This window comes from Natator depressus, chromosome 26 (genome assembly GCF_965152275.1).
Source record: "Natator depressus isolate rNatDep1 chromosome 26, rNatDep2.hap1, whole genome shotgun sequence".
Taxonomy (NCBI): Eukaryota; Metazoa; Chordata; order Testudines; family Cheloniidae; genus Natator; species Natator depressus.
Window position 1 is genome coordinate 6,803,033 of NC_134259.1, and position 17,010 is coordinate 6,820,042.

The 17,010-nt window shown below is 46.1% G+C and overlaps 1 protein-coding gene across 4 annotated transcripts in view; it reads right to left on the bottom strand.

Annotated features, from left to right (window-relative positions):
- The window catches only part of STC1 (stanniocalcin 1), a 47,830-nt gene that overhangs the window by 21,467 nt on the left and 9,353 nt on the right, over positions 1-17,010 (bottom strand). The window contains exon 1 of one of the 4 annotated variants that reach the window (XM_074940286.1): positions 16,635-16,735. The exons of 2 other annotated variants lie outside the window; for them this stretch is intronic. The gene's annotated coding sequence lies outside the window, so the exon portion shown is untranslated. Of the gene's footprint in view, positions 1-3,257; positions 3,376-16,634; positions 16,736-17,010 lie in introns of those variants that run through there. One more of the 4 variants, XM_074940285.1, reaches the window with a different exon arrangement.

The following is a 17,010-nucleotide window of genomic DNA, read 5'->3' on the forward strand; positions in this document are numbered from 1 at the left end:
TGTGACTGAAGTATTTCCCTGTAACTCAATTTCAAATTTGGCCACAGACTCGCAGCGCGATCTTGAACAAGCCACTTAGGGTAGGTCTACCCTAGAAATAGTTGCCAACAGAACAGTGTTTGTTAGGGGAATGATTTTGTTGGCGAAAACCCTTGTGTAGATGCCCTTATACAGACAAAATGGTGCTTTGTTCGTATAATTTATTTTGCTCGCTCAACTGGTATAAGCTATATCGGCAAAAGCACATTTTTGGCAGCATAATGACTCTCCATTACATCAGTTTGCTGGTATAGCTACACCAGCAAAACTTTTCTCAGGTAAACTCGGCCTTAACTGCTCTGTGCCTTAGTCCCCGATCTGGAAAAATGGAGATAATAGATACATAATAATAAAGAAAGGAAGTATTACCATTATTTTTTGCATTGCAGTATTTAGGAGTCACAAGCCATGAATCATCACGCTAGGTGCTGTCTGAACACAGAACCAAGACAGTCTGGTTTGTCAGACCTAGTGCCTCTTCCGCAGCTCAAGGGAATCTTAGCTTGTAAGCCCTTTGGTGCACAGATTGTCTTATTTATATGTTTGTACAGCACCTAGCGCAACAAAGTCCCGATTTTAGTTGCAGCCTCTACTGTAATACAAAGAACGATACTGCAAAAAAAAAAAAAAAAAAAAAAAAAAAGGTATGCTTGATGTATGCTGTTCCCTATGTCATCACTCATCAATCCAGGATACTATTTGTGAAATAATAAATAAAAATAAATACACCCAACCACAGAAGTGTGTGGCACTTGTGTGGAATGCAGGAGTGTTGGTCCAGATTTACACCACCATAAAGAAAGATCCGAATCAGGCACTGAAGCTTTCTGTTCCATGTCCTCACCCAGCCTGCATCCTTGAATGCACATGGCATTCCCATCTGTCACTGTGGATTTTCAGTTGTGAACACTGCTAAATAAAATGGGACAGCAAGGAGTTGTGTGCGTTATCTGGGTTACTGTCACTGGGGTTGTGGTCCAATAAGAAGATGCTTAGCTTGACAGCCACGCCAAAACAATGAGAAAGGATTGATTTTGTCAAAAAGGCAAGCCAGCATCTTTCCCCCTGCATCAGCCTAGTGGGCAGTTCTGTATTTGTCCGTTGTCTTTTACGGGTCTGATTTGCATGGTGAATGTCAGCACCTGCTTATGCAAACTGGCAAGAAAAAGGACCATGGGGCACTTTGAATAATTTAATGTGGCTTCTAAGCTTAGAAAAACAAAAGCAAACACAAATAGGGGAAAGTAGATTCATCTCTGTGCCAATGCAGAGACCGAGGGGAGGTGGTCAGCACCTCTCCTTATCAGCGGCTATCGGAGCCAGTTTGGCTCCTGGTGCAGCCCGGGGGCTGCCCTCAATTGTGCCTCTGCTACAATAGCTTCTTTGGGCCACCGAAGGGGAGCAGAACACAAGGATGCAGCAGTGATCTGACCATGCTTCGCACAACCCTGATCCACCCCCTCTCTCCTCCAACCCAGCCCTGTTCTGCCCAAAATGCCTCTTGCCCCCAAGGCTGCTCTGGAGACAGTTCAGGTTGGTTCCTGTACCAGGGATATTCCCAGAAGTGGGAAATTCTGCCAGTCCTAAGGTCCCTTTGCAGCAGCCTAGCTGGTGTAAAGGGAGTATATAACAAGGATGAATCTGGCCCATTGACTATACATGTATATGATCAGGAGAGGCCATGATCCAGATAAGAGACAAGAATGTGTGTCACCAGCAGGAGGAGGGCCATTGAGGTGATGGGCAGGTGAGAGTAGATATTTTAAAATAAGAAATGCTGTGCTAAGGGTACTTCAAACAGAGACAAAGTTCGAACCACAACCCTCAGGTCTGGATTCTCACCATGCCCCCAATCTTCCAGAAAACTGGTGGTTTTGTTTGGACATTTGTTTGAACTCTCCAATCTGCTCCATTTAACTGGGGAATTTCCCAAGTGCAGCACTCTCACCAACTCTCAATTTTATTTGACATTTTCCTTAAGGCCCCAGCTCCTGGATTCATGTGATTACAAGAACATCACAACTTTCATTTCAAGGTAAGCTTCTAGCCGTCAAGGTTGCAGAGAAAAGTCTTAAAAGGAACCCCAGATGTCTCATTTAAAAAAAAAAAAGTCTGATGATTTTGGAGCATGCGGTGGGGAGGGCGGACACTGATTCCTAGACTTGCTGTGTATTCATCTTCCTTTTTTCTGAAGCTGTCTGGTTCTAGATTGGAATGCTCTTATGACCTATCCAGTTTTATGTTGTTCCAGTGGGTCTGGAATATGTTGCAAGTGCAGTCTCCCTTGGCATAGTCAGACACTTCCACTCCAATCTGGAACCAGACAGCTTCAGAGGAAGGGAAGATGAATACACAACAAGAAGTTAATCAAACCTTTTCAAATGTTCAGTGTGGATAAAATGAGATCTACATCCAAGCTTTTCAGGTTCACCTGTCTCTCATATGAATGCTACCTGCACTTACTAAAGACATTTGCTTCCTCTGTGCACACTTCTGTGTTTAGTAAGATGTGTTTCTGTTTTCATAAAATGAAGCAAAACAGAAACATTATGGAGCATTAAAGGGCTCATGGACTGGTACTGGATTTAAGAACCTTCTGCTTCTATGTTGCTGATTCAAGTCCAGCCTAGGTCGGTAGAGACCAGAAGGTACATTATCATCTCTGATAGTTATTCAGTGGCCCGCGTCAAATGGATTTGTTGAATCTCAGACAAGTGCCTCATGGACTGGGATCTACATCACAGAAACCACAACTGGTGCTAACAGTTGGCATCTTGTCAGCAATCTAAGCTGGACAGAATGGGGCTCAGAGACTGAACTAGGGGGTAGCTTGGGGCTGGAGAGCAACCTCTGAAAGTGCCGCATTTGAGACCAGAACTCAAAAAGCTCCTGCAGCTAAACAGCCTAAATGACTCCCTCCTCCTAACACAGCCTGCACCTCAGGAGCCCATCTGCACACCAAAAGCTGCAGGTCTGGGCTGTCCGAACAAGGGACAAATTCTCCACCCTACCAATGGGGAGTGGAAGAAAGATAGGAGGGAGGAGCAGCAGGAGGAAAGGGAAATAGAAGTCCAGAGAGACTGGGAAAATAGAAGTCCAGAGAGGTGAGAGGGAGACCAGGTGAAGGGACAGGGAAATACATAGGAGTAGGGTGACCACTAAGTTGACTCTAAGACATGCACCAAAATGGCATTTGCCTAGGAAGCCGTTACACCTACCTACAACCCTGGGACAAACTTCCTAAAGGGGATCTCTTCAGATCGGGTGTGGGGCGACGTGGGAAAACTCCCAACACCAGCATCCACGCTTGTGGTTTGTAAGTAGAGTTCTTCCCTGTCTCAGGCTGGCACCTTACATTTAAAAATAAAACAAACAAACATAGGAGTCAAACAGGTTTTACAGGGTCTGGTTTTCAAATCTCTGTGTTTCGCGCACAGGCACCGAACACACTGGCAAGGCCTGCAGGTGAATATTAAACGAGCAAGGGGGGGATGTGTGCATGTGTGTGTTTGTGAGAGAGAGGGAAGAAGCCGGGAGAGGCGAAATTAATGATCCAGATTAGCTGGAAGTCTAATTTACTCTTTGGTGGCTCTTTCTGAGCTAACCCTGGGAGAATAGAGACATTGCTGAACGCAGAAATCAATTTGCACAGCAGATAACACACCACCAGCCAAGCTGTTACCTTTTGAAAGAACAGCTCCCTTTCCCGTCCTAAATTAAGATCTGCCTCCGGATTGCAGTCACATCAGATGGGACCTAAAAATGGCGCGGCCGCAAAGTAACCGGTCTTTTACAATCGTTGCTGATCTAGTAGTTGACTGTCATAAACTTTCTGAGATCTTGTTGGAACTGGGAACTCGCCCGAATTCTCACTCCTGCTCCAGTACAATGTGGGTGTACTCAAGGAAAGCCGTAATGTGCTCCAATGGAGCTTATCTCAATTTCAAACAGGGGTAAGCTGCACCAGTGTTAATACACGCTTGGCCTGTCTATACCAGCAGTTTCCACTATCTATCTAGATATCTATCTATCTATGGGACGTATGGGACTCCTATTACTGTACTACCTGAAGGCCTCAATCCTTGTTTTTTAAAAAAATCTATCCTCACCACACCTCTGTGACATAGGGAAGTACTATTACTCCCATTTTACAGGTGGTAACGGAGGCCTTGATCCTCAAAGATACTTAGATGTTGTTCTAGTGAGCATTGCAAATGCCTAGCCCCTTGGGGTACGTCTACACCGCAAAGAGCAGCAAGTCTCAGAGCTCGGCTGGACAGATTCGGGCTCACAGGGCTTGTGTCACAGTGTGAACAATGGCTGGGTAGACGCTGTGGCTCAGACGGCAGCACGGGCTCTGAAACCCCGCCGGAGCCACACTGTTTGCACAGTGCTGCCGTGCGAGCCCGAGTCTGTCGGCCCGAGCTCTGAGACTCGCTGCCGTGGGCTGCCTGGACGTCCCCTAGGGCGGTGACCTGCTGCCTCACAGAAGGCCTCAAGCGAGGCACCCGGGCTCCCCCATGCATTGCATTGCATGGGGAGAGTTAGGCGCCTAAGAAAGGGATCCCCAGAAGCCAACTAGCTGAGAAGGGAGTCTCCTAAATTAGCCAGGAAAGAAGTGCCAGGACGGGGCAGGGACAGGAGAAAGACTTGGGCATGTAAGAGGCCGACAGACCAGGTAGGTGATTCCCTCCACGCAGAATCCGCAGCCACAAACCTTCCCCTAAAGTTAGGCACCTAAGCCAGGTCAGCCATTGAGGTACCCCAGGCCTGAGCAGCCAAATCCATCTGTCACTCTCTTCTGCTCATGCTCACTACCTTTCTCACACACTCACCCTACATTTCCCTGTGCCCCCAGCTGTCCTTTGGACTGGTGCTGTGCTCCCACCTATTGGTATCCTGCAAGCAGCCCTCTTGCTGATGGGTCTGATAGGTAGGAGGCCTTAGGCGCTCTCAGAGCATGCCCACAGGATTGGGCCCCACTGGCAAAACAGACATTTCCACCCCCTCACGTCCCCTAGTTTGAGAACGCCACTTTGTGGCATCTGGTGCTTTAGCTTAAGCTGGGGCTCTGAGCTGCTGGGTAGCTGTGGGGTTCAGGCACCTTTGCAAAAGGCGATTTGGCCATCTTTAGAATTAGGCAGTTTTGAAAGGGTCAGTGGCATCTCAAGACTGCTGAAAATCTGGGCCTAAGTGATTTGTCCCAGGTCACTGTAGTGGGGTGGCCATTTTCTGAGCCCCCCTCATGGTCTGGGTCACTTTGCAGGCACCCTCCTGGGAGCCTCTTACAAACTCACTAAGTTCAAAGGCAGCTCAAACAGTCCCCTTCCTGGGGGTCCAATTTATTGAGTCCTTAGGTGCACACTGGTCCTTTAGGCCCCAATCCCAGTTCCACGTTCCCACTAGCCTAAAACAACAAACAGAACACAGACTCACACAGTCTTCATCCCAGTTTCAGCTGGGCACAGCCCCTGCTTCCCAGCTCCTCCTGCCTGGAGTTTGCCCTTCTCCTCAGCCTCTCTCAGCTGGTGCATTCCCCCTGCTGAATCAGGACCCTGCAAGAGCCTCTTTCTCCCTGCAGCTGCACAGACAGTTTCCTGGGCTTTCTGCATTGGAAGCACCTGATTCCTCTCAGGTGCGGCTCATTCTGTAATCAGGGTAGGCAAAGCTCCAGGCTCTCCAGGCCCTGGGGCAAGCCTCCCTGTTACAGTCACACAGGAAATCTGTAAAAAGAGCAGGAGGACTTGTGGCACCTTAGAGACTAACCAATTTATGTGAGCATGAGCTTTCGTGAGCTACAGCTCACTTCATCGGATGCATTCAGTGGAAAAGGAAATCTGTTGTATAACAAGGAATTAAGCCCAAGTCCAAGGCTAGGCTCCCTCATCTAGAGCTCCTTCTTCTCACTAGTGCGCTGATTGGTGAAATAAATGCACATTCCCAATGTGGAGAACAATTAGTTATCAAGGCAAAAACAGATAGGGCACAGGATTCCCCCACCCCCCCGCCCATTCCTTTCCCCCTAGTTTTATGAAATTTTTTTCACATCGAGAACTGGTGCTGATCTAAAAATGCACAAAATACTTCACAAAAAATTTTGCATTTTGGAAAAATTTTCAACCCCGTACAAGCGGGCAGAGGAACAGCCAAAAAAAATAAATAAATAAAAATAGGGTTCCAAAATTTTTATTGACTTTTCAACTGCTTCTATTAACTCCCCTCTTCTCCCCTCCTCCCCCCGATCAATCTGGAAACTTCTCAAAGCAGCCTTTCCCTGTTCGGTCCCCGATTCAGCAGGAGTCAATTTTCAGCCCGTGAAGAGACCCAGGGAAGTCAGTGGGATGCTGGAGATGTTTTAAGTTAGGCACGTGCTTAAGAACCTTGGAGATCTGGGGCCCTCCCACATTTGTAATCCAGGCAGTGGCACTGTGCCACCATCTCCAGTTAATGAGGCAGATGATGGACGAGAAGTATAATCTCTAGCGAAGCAGCAGAGAGACTGACGGATTTGTATGAGCGTTTTCATCGTAGAATTAAATGAGAGCAAGGGGCAAGCCTCCATTAAGTCACTGGGAAAACTTAGGTCTGATCCATTAAGTCAATGGTCCCTAAACTTTTTACCTCGCACCCCCCTTACTCCTGTATATGCCATACTCCCACCCCCCCGAGCTGGGTGCGAGAGGGGGAATGCAGATAGGGGTAAGGGGACCACGGCTGGGGTCGCAGCTGGGGTTGGGGCCGGGAGAGGAACCGAGGCCTGGGGCCATGAGTAGAGCTGGGTGGTGCTCCTGCCCCGCCCCTCATAGGGGCTGGCCTGGGCTCCAGCCGCACCCCCCTCCAAACTTTCCTCCGTGCTCCCCTAAGGGGGCAAGCCCCACAGTTTGGGGACCTCACTATTAAATTGACCTACACAGATGGATCTTTGCAGGCATACAGAGTCCTATGGGATTTAATGGATCTCCATGAGGGTGGAACGATCTACCCACTGAGATCAGCTTGCAGATCAGGTCCTTTTTCTGCATTTCAACAGCCATCCAGACGGGGCCTGTATTTTGGTACTGTATGTCTGTATTATGCAAGAAACACAAGCACTCCGCATCTGTTCAATTGTCTGATAAGTACATGTCTCCCCTTTCATGTTTAGCATAAATTATATTTCATGCTATTTCCAGCTGTGTCAGTGTGGCTCCCCCATGTTCTTCATGTTTTGTAGACTGCAAACACACAATACCCCCCCACGTCAGTTAATGAAAAATTCCGCACAAGGGATTAAGGTTGATTGCAATCAAATATCTTTCTAATATGGCCCTCTTTTTTCCCCCATTATCATTGCTAGCCTGTATCTACTTCTTTATGTAAAAAATTGCTAAGATTCTGTCAAAAGCGACTAGGGATTTCGGGTGACCAACCTAGACACACCTTAAAGAAGCCTGATTTAGAAGGCAGGTGTTGTGCACTGTCTGACAATCAGGCCATTTGAGACATGTCAAACTGGGCACTTAAAAAAAAAAAAAGCAACATGTCCAAGAGCATTAGCCTGGGACTTGGGAGAGCTGGTTTAATTCCCTGCTCTGCCACAGACTTTCTGTGTGACCTTGGGTGAGTTACTTAGCCTCTCTGTGCCTCAGTTCCACATCTGTAAAATGGGGAAAATCCCTACCTCACAGGGATGTTGTGAGGATAAATACAATAAAGACAGGGAGGCAATCAGATACTGTGGTGAAGGGGGCCATATAAGTACTTGAGAAAGACAGAACACACACAAAATCACTTCTGAAAATCTTGGCCACAACATTTATTTTTAGTAAATTTGATGGTTACCTCCATTTTTACTCCTCTAATGAAGGGGCAAACCTTGTTTGTCCTATTCACTCCAGTAACCCTCCCATTGCCTGCCAGTTCAAAACTAGATAATACAGTAAAAGATCTGGCGAGACAAGATGCAGCATCCATTTGAAGCTTTATTCCATTCATTCATCTAAAACAAGACTGAACCAAGCCCCAGAAAACATACTATAGGGAATAATCCTGCATTGTTCCACAGAAATGGACTAAATGACTCCATAGATTTTTTTCTAACGCGAGCTTCTAAGATTCCAAATCCTGCTGGCCAATTTGTTCGACAAATAAAATAAAATAAAAACTTTCACTTGGATGACAATGCCTTTGGAATCTCAGATTTCTCTAACTTTCTCCAGTCAGCAAATTTATCAATGGGGCTGCTACCAACTCTCCTTAAAACAAGACAATTGCTCCACAGTGATTGTTGTAATAAGAGGCTCTGCTTGCACCTGAATAGCTAATCCCAAAGAGATTAGCAAAGCTTTGAAAAGCTTTTACCAACATTATACCAGGAAGCTACTTATTTCTTGGATGAGAAACCTTCCCTTAATCTCTCCAGCCTAACTGAAGACAAGACAATTTAGATTGAGACACCTTTCTAGGAGAAAAGGAGTACTTGTGGCACCTGAGAGACTAACAAATTTATTTGAGCATAAACTTTCGTGAGCTACAGCTTGCGGATACAGACTAACACGGCTGCTACTCTGAAACCTTTCTAGGAGAAGAAGGCATCTTTATGGTGCAGGGGAGTTTGTCTCAAACAAGGCTACCAGTCCCAGTGGCTTCAGAGCTCACCTCTATCCTAAGGTCTTTTGCTGATAAGGCACTTTTTGCTAGTTAGGCTTTTCCTCTAGAAGTCAAGTCACTTCACCACTAAAGAACCAAGTTGTGATATCCTTATTTACCCTGAATAGTACCTTGCTCCATGAGGAGTCACATCAGGGACCACCCAGAGGAGCTGCTTCTCACAATGAGTAAGAGCATTAGAACCTAGCTGTAAATCACTCGTGGCTCGATTTGTAAAAGAGCTCGGCATTTTGGGTACAGATCTTTTTTTGAAAACTTGGCTGCTGCTTTAACGGGAGATGAAAACAGAGTCAGGGAGATCTCCGGGACCAGCGCCAATCCACAGACCGGTCGTTGAGAAACACTGGACTAGGGGACTCCATCCCAACTTAGCAGACAGTGATCTGGCCTCAGTGATTCATGCCTTCGTCACCTCTCAGCTGGACTACAGCACGCAGTGTACCTGGGCATAAAGCCTGCAGCGCTTAGGGACTCCAACAGGTACAAAACATTGCAGCAGGTCCCTTCAGCAACACTGGCTACCGCAAGTACATCAGTCCTGTTCTCTGCTCTCTACACGGGCTTCGCATAAAATCAAGTTCAAGGTTTTGGGCCTTATCTTCAAGGTGCTCCCTGGTGTGGGCTTAGGATATCTAAAAGAGCAAGTAAAGCTCTGAGTTGAAGACTGTAGTCAACAACGTCATGCCTCTGGCAGAATCGTACTCTCTACAATAAGAATAAAACAGAGATCAGTGGAAGACATAATTTTCTTGGGGGCCGATTCGAAATTGTGGAATGAACTCACTCGGGAACTAAGGACGATCACAAACCTCACCACTTTCTCCACCAAGCTCAAGGCATTTCTTTCACCTTACCTTTTCTACATAGCAATATGTACATAAAAAGAAGAAAAATGTCCCTAAACAAGACCCTTCACTGCACACACTTCTCCCCCACAGGCCAGGATGAGAGAACAAACAACATGGGACGAGAACTTATTGAATAATTTAATATTTGTTTCCGGGATAACTCTGAAACAATATGGTTTCTGATCAACCTGAAGTGAAAATGTTTCAAAACATTTAACTAACTGAATTGAAATGTTTTGTTTCGATTTCCCGGTTTTTAAAACATTGATATTTTTATTTTAAATAAAATTGAGGGATATTCTGTAACAAAATGCTCCTTTGAAATGAAGTCAAAACATTTCATTTCAGAAATGCTGACAATAACTGTTTCGACATTTCAGAATTTTTTCCCTCCCCTTCCCGATGGAAACAATTTGCTGAAATCAACCCAAATTCACAAATTGCTTTTGTTGACCCCAATATTCATTTTTCGGCAAAAAAGGGTTTCACATGAAAATTTTTGGCCACATGTCAATCATGTCGCTTAATGCACTACTGGAAGGTACTCAGATACTATGGTGATGAGTGCAATATAAGGGCTTGTGTCCACTTACCACGGGATCAACGTGCGGCAATTGATCCACTGGGGGTTGATTTAGCGGGTCTAGTGAAGACCTGCTAAATTGACCACCGATCACTCTCCCGTCGAACGAGAAGCATAAGGTAAGTCAATGGGAAAGTTTCTCCCGTCGACCCAGCGCGGTGTAGACACCGCAAAAAGTCAACCTAAGGTAGTCAACTCCAGCTACGTTATTCACGTAGCTGGAGCTGTGTAACTTAGGTTGACGTAGCCCCGTCGTGTAGACCTGCCCTAAGAAACGATATAGAACAGAATAGGAAGGGTGTGTAAGGCATAATGTCTCCTGGTGCTACTCCTGGAGTGGGGCAGTTTATGCGACTTAGCCCGAAGTGGTAAACAATGAAAATCGAGCCAGCAGGTTTTGTAGTATATGACGCTTACGGTAGTGGTTGGTGCTATACACGAAAGAGCCAAATTTTCAGTAGCCAACTTGCCCAAGCAAATGTGCAAGCTCATGAGTAATTCTGGCACTGCTTCCGCGACTCAGATTGACAGGTTTGGGCCTTAGCACAAGGATGCAAAGGATGTTAAGTTGGTCAGATCCTATACTGATGGGCAGCAGTACAAAACCTTGAGACAGAATCCAACTGAATATCTAAATATATTAACCAATAATGTCATTAATGGAGGGAAGAGATAAACGCAATATAGCTCACTATGGGCCTGATCCAAAAGCCATTGCACGTAGTGGAAAGCCTCCCATTAGCTTCAGTAGGCTTTGAATTCACGTCGAAGGGCACATTGTGTTAGGACTTACAATAGACCTTTGCCATAACAGCTCTCTGATTGGAAGGCAGTGCCTCCAAGGACCTGATTGACTTCCAGAGGCTAAAAGAATAAAGTTCCAATTTGGAAGTGAAATCACCACTGTGACTGTGATATAGACCAGAGCTATTTATGGATCAGATGAACACAAAGCCTTTATGAGCCATCAGCTGTATAACTGTGGTGAGTGAATCAGCAGGCTGTTAGCCTAGGGGCCAACCGCTAACTGAAAACGGCAAGAGGGAAAAAAAAGGGATGGAGTTTTGTATCTAACCGTTAAATAGACTGCGACTGTGGCAAATACTTTGCACAGTTTGGACCCGCTTGTGCCCAGCCCTGAGAGGGGGGTGTGCATGAGGACTGCCCGTCTCTTGCATGCTTGTGTAAGAGCTGGGCACAACCGCAGCAGTTGCACTTCCCTGAGTGCAAGGACTATCCAAGGATTGCACCTATATAACAACCACCATGCGAAACATCACCAGTGAGAGAACCCTGGACCTTCAGCACTGGATTTACCACTTGAATGAAAGAGGTAACTCCATTAGGTGGTAGCTGTAGTAGGTTATTTTCTTATGTAGACCAGCCACTAGAGGGGGATATAACACACTATGCTAGTGGGAGTTGTACTCTCAGCAACCTAAGCCTTTCCAGAAGGGGAAAAGTGGTGCCATGGCCCTGCCCCTTGTGGATCAAAGAGTAAATCTAGGTGCCCTAATGGGAGAATACAAGCTGTGTCCTGCAACAGGAGAGAGCGTCCTACCTGAAAAAGAGCCCACGCATGATCTTTAGATTTAAATGGTCTTGCTGCCATTTGTTCGGTTACTTTACAGCTTTAGTACCAAGCCACATTAGAACAGTTTCTTTTTCTCCCCTGGCCAAAAATTCTGCTTTGTTACACAAGTGCAACTCCATTAACAGAATGGAATTTCACCAGGGGTCTAGCAGGGTAGCCCATCAGGTGTCGGGGGTCACAACCATCCTGCCCTTCCCACATTGTTAAATGGGAAGAGTGTTCTAGCTAGATCCAGACCAGATGGAAGGCGGCATGTAAAAGGGGGCTGCTTGAGGAAAAAAGCTGAGAATCACAATGTACAGTACATGCCTTGTAATGATATGTTTCCTTGCAATATATTATTCAGTCGCTATGTCTATGTGCACTCTATGGAGTCCCAAACAGAGTGCGGTCCCTGGTAAACAGCTGGAACTCAAGCTGTGTGGAAGCCTGTTTGTTAATTATAGTTGTTTCTTTAATAAATCTCTCCTCTTTGAGAGACACTACAATTCTATATATGACATGCCTGCAGCAGACTGACCTTGTACCTGATCCTGTATCTTTTACTCATGAGAGTAGTCCTTACTTTCACAAATAGACCCTTACTTATGTGAGTAATGTCTGCAGGATCTGGCTCCTGATTATACATAAAAGACTTAAGGAAAGTTTCAACAGCTCTTGACAGAAATACTCGTAAAGAACGGACTTGAATGAAAAAGCCTAGTCAACGGAAGTAGACAGACTTGCAAATGAACCTTAATATGAATGAATATATTTAAAGCGTTACTTGGATGTTGTACTGAATAGAATTCTATTGTTTCTAGTGTTGTCTGCCTCCTAAAGTTAATTTCTCCCTAAGTGATTGATAGGAAAGTCTAGCTAGCTAGTCACTGACCACAAAGGAGGATTTCAGATAATAAGTGCATGTAGCTACTTACAATGGCACACAAATAAAATAAAACAATAATACAATATAAAAATAAAACCATGTATAATAATAAAATTAAAATGATAAAAAAATACAATAAATGCTTGTAGCTATGGACAATGCCATAGAGGCCCATTTCCCCAGGTTTGCAGAGTTTCACGGTAATCTATGTAGTGATGCCATTTGTCCTTTGGTTTGAGACAAGGAAAGTAAATCTATCTGATGGACCAAGTTAATTTTAAATACACAGTTTAGAATCGGATTCTGAGTCAACACCAAAAGAGGAAGGAAAAGGGATATTTTGTCTGTCCGCCGTCCCTTTCATCTGAAAGCATCAATTCACTTTGCAGAAAATGGAACCTAATTCAGGAGTGGATTTACCATGAAACAAACCATGCGGTGGCACGGAGCCCCCAAAATGCAGAACAAATATCTGACAACCTGCCCCTGAGTCCCGGCCGGTGGCACAGAAGGGCTCTGGCAGGCAGGCTGCCTGCATGCCGTGGACGGTGGCCCCACGCTGCTCCCGGAAGCGGCCAGCTGCTGGCACATATCTGTGTGTCCTGGTGGGGGTAGGGGGGAGGTGGCTGTATGCGCTGCCCCCACCCTGGGCAACACACAGAGACCCCCTGCCCCCTCTCTCGCCTAGGAGCCGCTGTCGGAGCGGTGTGTGTGCCAGTTGCTTTGGGAGTTGTGCCACCCGAGGTAAGCACCGCCCCCCTCCTGCACCCCAACCCTCTTCCGCAGCCAAGAGTCCGCACCCCAACTTTCTCCCAGAGCCCGCCCCCTGCACCCACTCGCACACCCCAACCCCCTGCCCCAATCAAGATACCTCACTTTATTTTCATTTACTTCCCATTACTTATAATATAGGAGGAGTATGAAGAAAAAAAGAATGAAAAACAGGCGGGAGATAAGAGAGAATGTTCTTTTTCTTGGCTGGGTCCCAGGGGGGCGCAGGGGGGGGGGAGGGGGAAGAAGGGGGTGAAAATGAAGCTGCGCACAGGGCCCCACTAACTCCAAATCTGCCACTGGCCTAATTACATCATCTCTCTGAGGTAGGCACTGTTATCCCCATTTTATAGATAGGTAAACTGACCTACAGAATTAGGAAGAGGACCCAGGCATCCTGACTCCTAGTCCCCCTGCTCTAACCAACAGATTCATAGATACTAAGGTCAGAAGGGACCATTATGATCATCTAGTCCGACCTCCTGCACAACGCAGGCCACAGAATCTCACCCACCCACTCCTGCGAAAAACCTGTCACCTATGTCTGAGCTATTGAAGTCCTCAAATTGTGGTTTAAAGACTTCAAGGAGCAGAGAATCCTTCAGCAAGTGACCCATGCTACAGAGGAAGGCGAAAAACCTCCTCCAGGGCCTCTTCCAATCTGCCCTGGAGGAAAATTCCTTCCCGACCCCAAATACGGCGATCAGCTAAACCCTGAGCATATGGGCAAGACTCACCAGCCAGATACTACAGACAATTCTTTTCTTGGTAACTCAGATCCCACCCCATCTAACATCCCATCACAGGCCATTGGGCCTATTTACCATGAATAGCTAAAGATCAATTAATTACCAAAATCATGTTATCCCATCATACCATCTCCTCCATAAACTTATCGAGTTTAATCTTAAAGCCAGATAGGTCTTTTGCCCCCACTGCTTCCCTTGGAAGGCTATTCTAAAACTTCACTCCTCTGATGGTTAGAAACCTTCGTCTAATTTCAAGTCTAAACTTCCCAATGACCTGTTTATATCCATTGACCAGTTTATATCCACACTCCCCTTCCAGAGCCAGGAAGAGCACCCACAAATCCTTACCCCAGTCATGCATGCTTTCATCACTAGACCTCCCACACCCAGGAATAGAACCCAGACATCTTGATTTCTAGTCTGTCCCCCTCTAACCTCAACCCACAATACTGGTTAGTCTGCTGAAATTTTTAGATACATTTTCTGTGAAGCTCCAGATGCCTCCACCTTATCAATTCCAAAACCATCTTCAGTGACACATTATGAGACAGCTGTTCTCATTTGCATCCTTGCAGCCAGAAGCTGTGGTGGGTTGAGTGGGAGAGAGACAAAACCCACATTTGATTTCCAAGTCAGCCAAGACTTGCACGCGAGAGCTCTAACCTACCACCAGAAGGGTTTCTTTCTGTGGTTCGGGCTTGTGGTGTCCCACCAGCGAGACACACCATAATGGAATTAAACAGATAGGGAGGCAGCCTGGCTGTCTGCCTCTTAAGTCAGTGGATAAGTCACTCTGTGTCAGCAGAGCTGTGGTGAGCCACATACTGCTGTCTCATTTCAAACGGTATTTCCCCTCAGGAGGTGGTCAGTAATATCCCTGACTGAAACCAGAGACTTGATTGTGGGAATCCTAACTGGCTATTTATCTTATTTAGCATTCTATGGTATTAGCTCACATAAGAAACAAGCTGGATTTCTCTCTCCGAGTCCCTGAGTCTTAAGCACATCTTTAACTTTAACATTGACTTCAATGGGACTCATGCATGCACCTAAAGTTACGCATGTGTGTAAATGCTTTGCTTCGGATGCATTTAAGAGCTTTGCGGAATTGGAACATCGCGCTGCTTTTCTATTGTGTTGAACGCCATCAAATTTAGTGGGGGTGATTCTTGGTTTACATCAAACCACATGCCGTTTTGACTCCTTTGTATTCCCATTCTCCACTGAACAAAACCACAGCGTGGTAAATCTCTCTCTGCAAGCACAAGCCGTCTGAACGCCCCCAAACTGAAAAGAATACATATTTGGCATGTAAATCGCTCAACATTGCATATGGAGCTTATTAAAAGAGGGATTTCACTTATCCTAATTAGTTTTAGAGGTTTTTAAAATAATAATTAAAAAAACCAACTCTAAACAGAATCCCTTCCATATTCATTTTAAACCTTGCAGAATCATGTTGACTAAAGACAGACACATGGGCTGAGATATAGCGCTCAGAGAACAGGCTTCTGATTCATTGCGTCCTGCTTCATCAGGCCAGCTGATGCAGATGAACCCTAGGAAATTCTCCACAGGGCCCTAGCTAGAGTTAGGCCAGAACTGAGCACTCAGCTCTGAAGAGGACTCTCTGAGGGACAGCCCAGGTGCCTGCTCTCAAAGTGAGATTTTAATATATGTAGGGGTTTTGCACAGCTGTTGGGATGGGAGAAGCAGGCCAACTGTGTATCTTAACAGAGCTGCTTTGCTAGAAAACTGGATGTTGGGTAGCCCCTGAGAGATTCTGCTGGGAAGAGGCATCTGTTTACATATAGGATCTGTGCACCTCGCAAGCATTACTGATTTTATCCCCACAGCCTCCCCAGGAGGTAGGAAAGCGCTATTTACCCCACATTATGGGTAGTGAACTAAGGTATGGAGAGATCAACTGTGGGTGTGAGCGTTTAAGAACCTAACCCTACATGACTTGAGCAAGGTCACACAGAGTTTGCGGCAAAGCTGGGAACCGACCCCAGATTTCCCGTGTGCCCGAACAGTGCCGTTAAACAGGGCCATCCTTCCTTCTGATTACTGGTTGAGAAAGGCTACTCCAGGGAGGTGTCAAGTATCAGAGGGGCAGCCGTGTCAGTCTGGATCTGTAAAAGCAGCCAAGAGTCCTGTGGCACCTTATAGACTAACAGACGTATCGGAGCACAAGCTTTCGTGGGTGAATACCCACTTCGTCGGATGCACGTGACCTCCAGGGAGGTGCTGAATCCAGTGCAGCCCGGATCTGGGGGGACCCTGTTGGAGGGTAAATTACAGCCTCTTCCCGCCCTGCCAAACTCCGCCTTGGCACAGCCTCTGCAAAAAATTTTGGCTAAGGCTGCCATAGATCCCAGAGCCAATGTGAGATGTAATACTGAAGTCCTTCACCGTGTCACTCCTGAACTATGAGACCATCCCTAACATACAAATATTTGGGGCATCTCACTCTTCTGTTTCATCTCCAATGGGACACGTTTGCCTGTGTCACGACACACACCACCCTCACCTCCTTTTGCCTGCTGAGATCCAACAACCAACACAGCAAGAAGCAATTTGCCTGTCCAAGCGGCTGTTGCAGGCACAGCTAGGACCCACTAGGTGGGGCAGAGAAATAAATCCCGCTTGTCGTGCCATACCTGAAAGAAAAGCAGCAGTAAAATTTTTGTTGCTCTTCACATTGCAGCTAGTAGGTATGGGGGGGTGGGGGAAAATCTTCCCATTCCATATTTTTGATCCTGGGGGAGGTCTGAGCTTCCTTAAATTACACTTAAAAATTAAAAAAGAAGAGCTGATGATCTGTGAGAACACGATGACCTCTTGGCATGGTTTTAAACCCCAATGTAGTCTGCTCTGTGCTGCAGAGAAAACATAGAGGAAGGCTG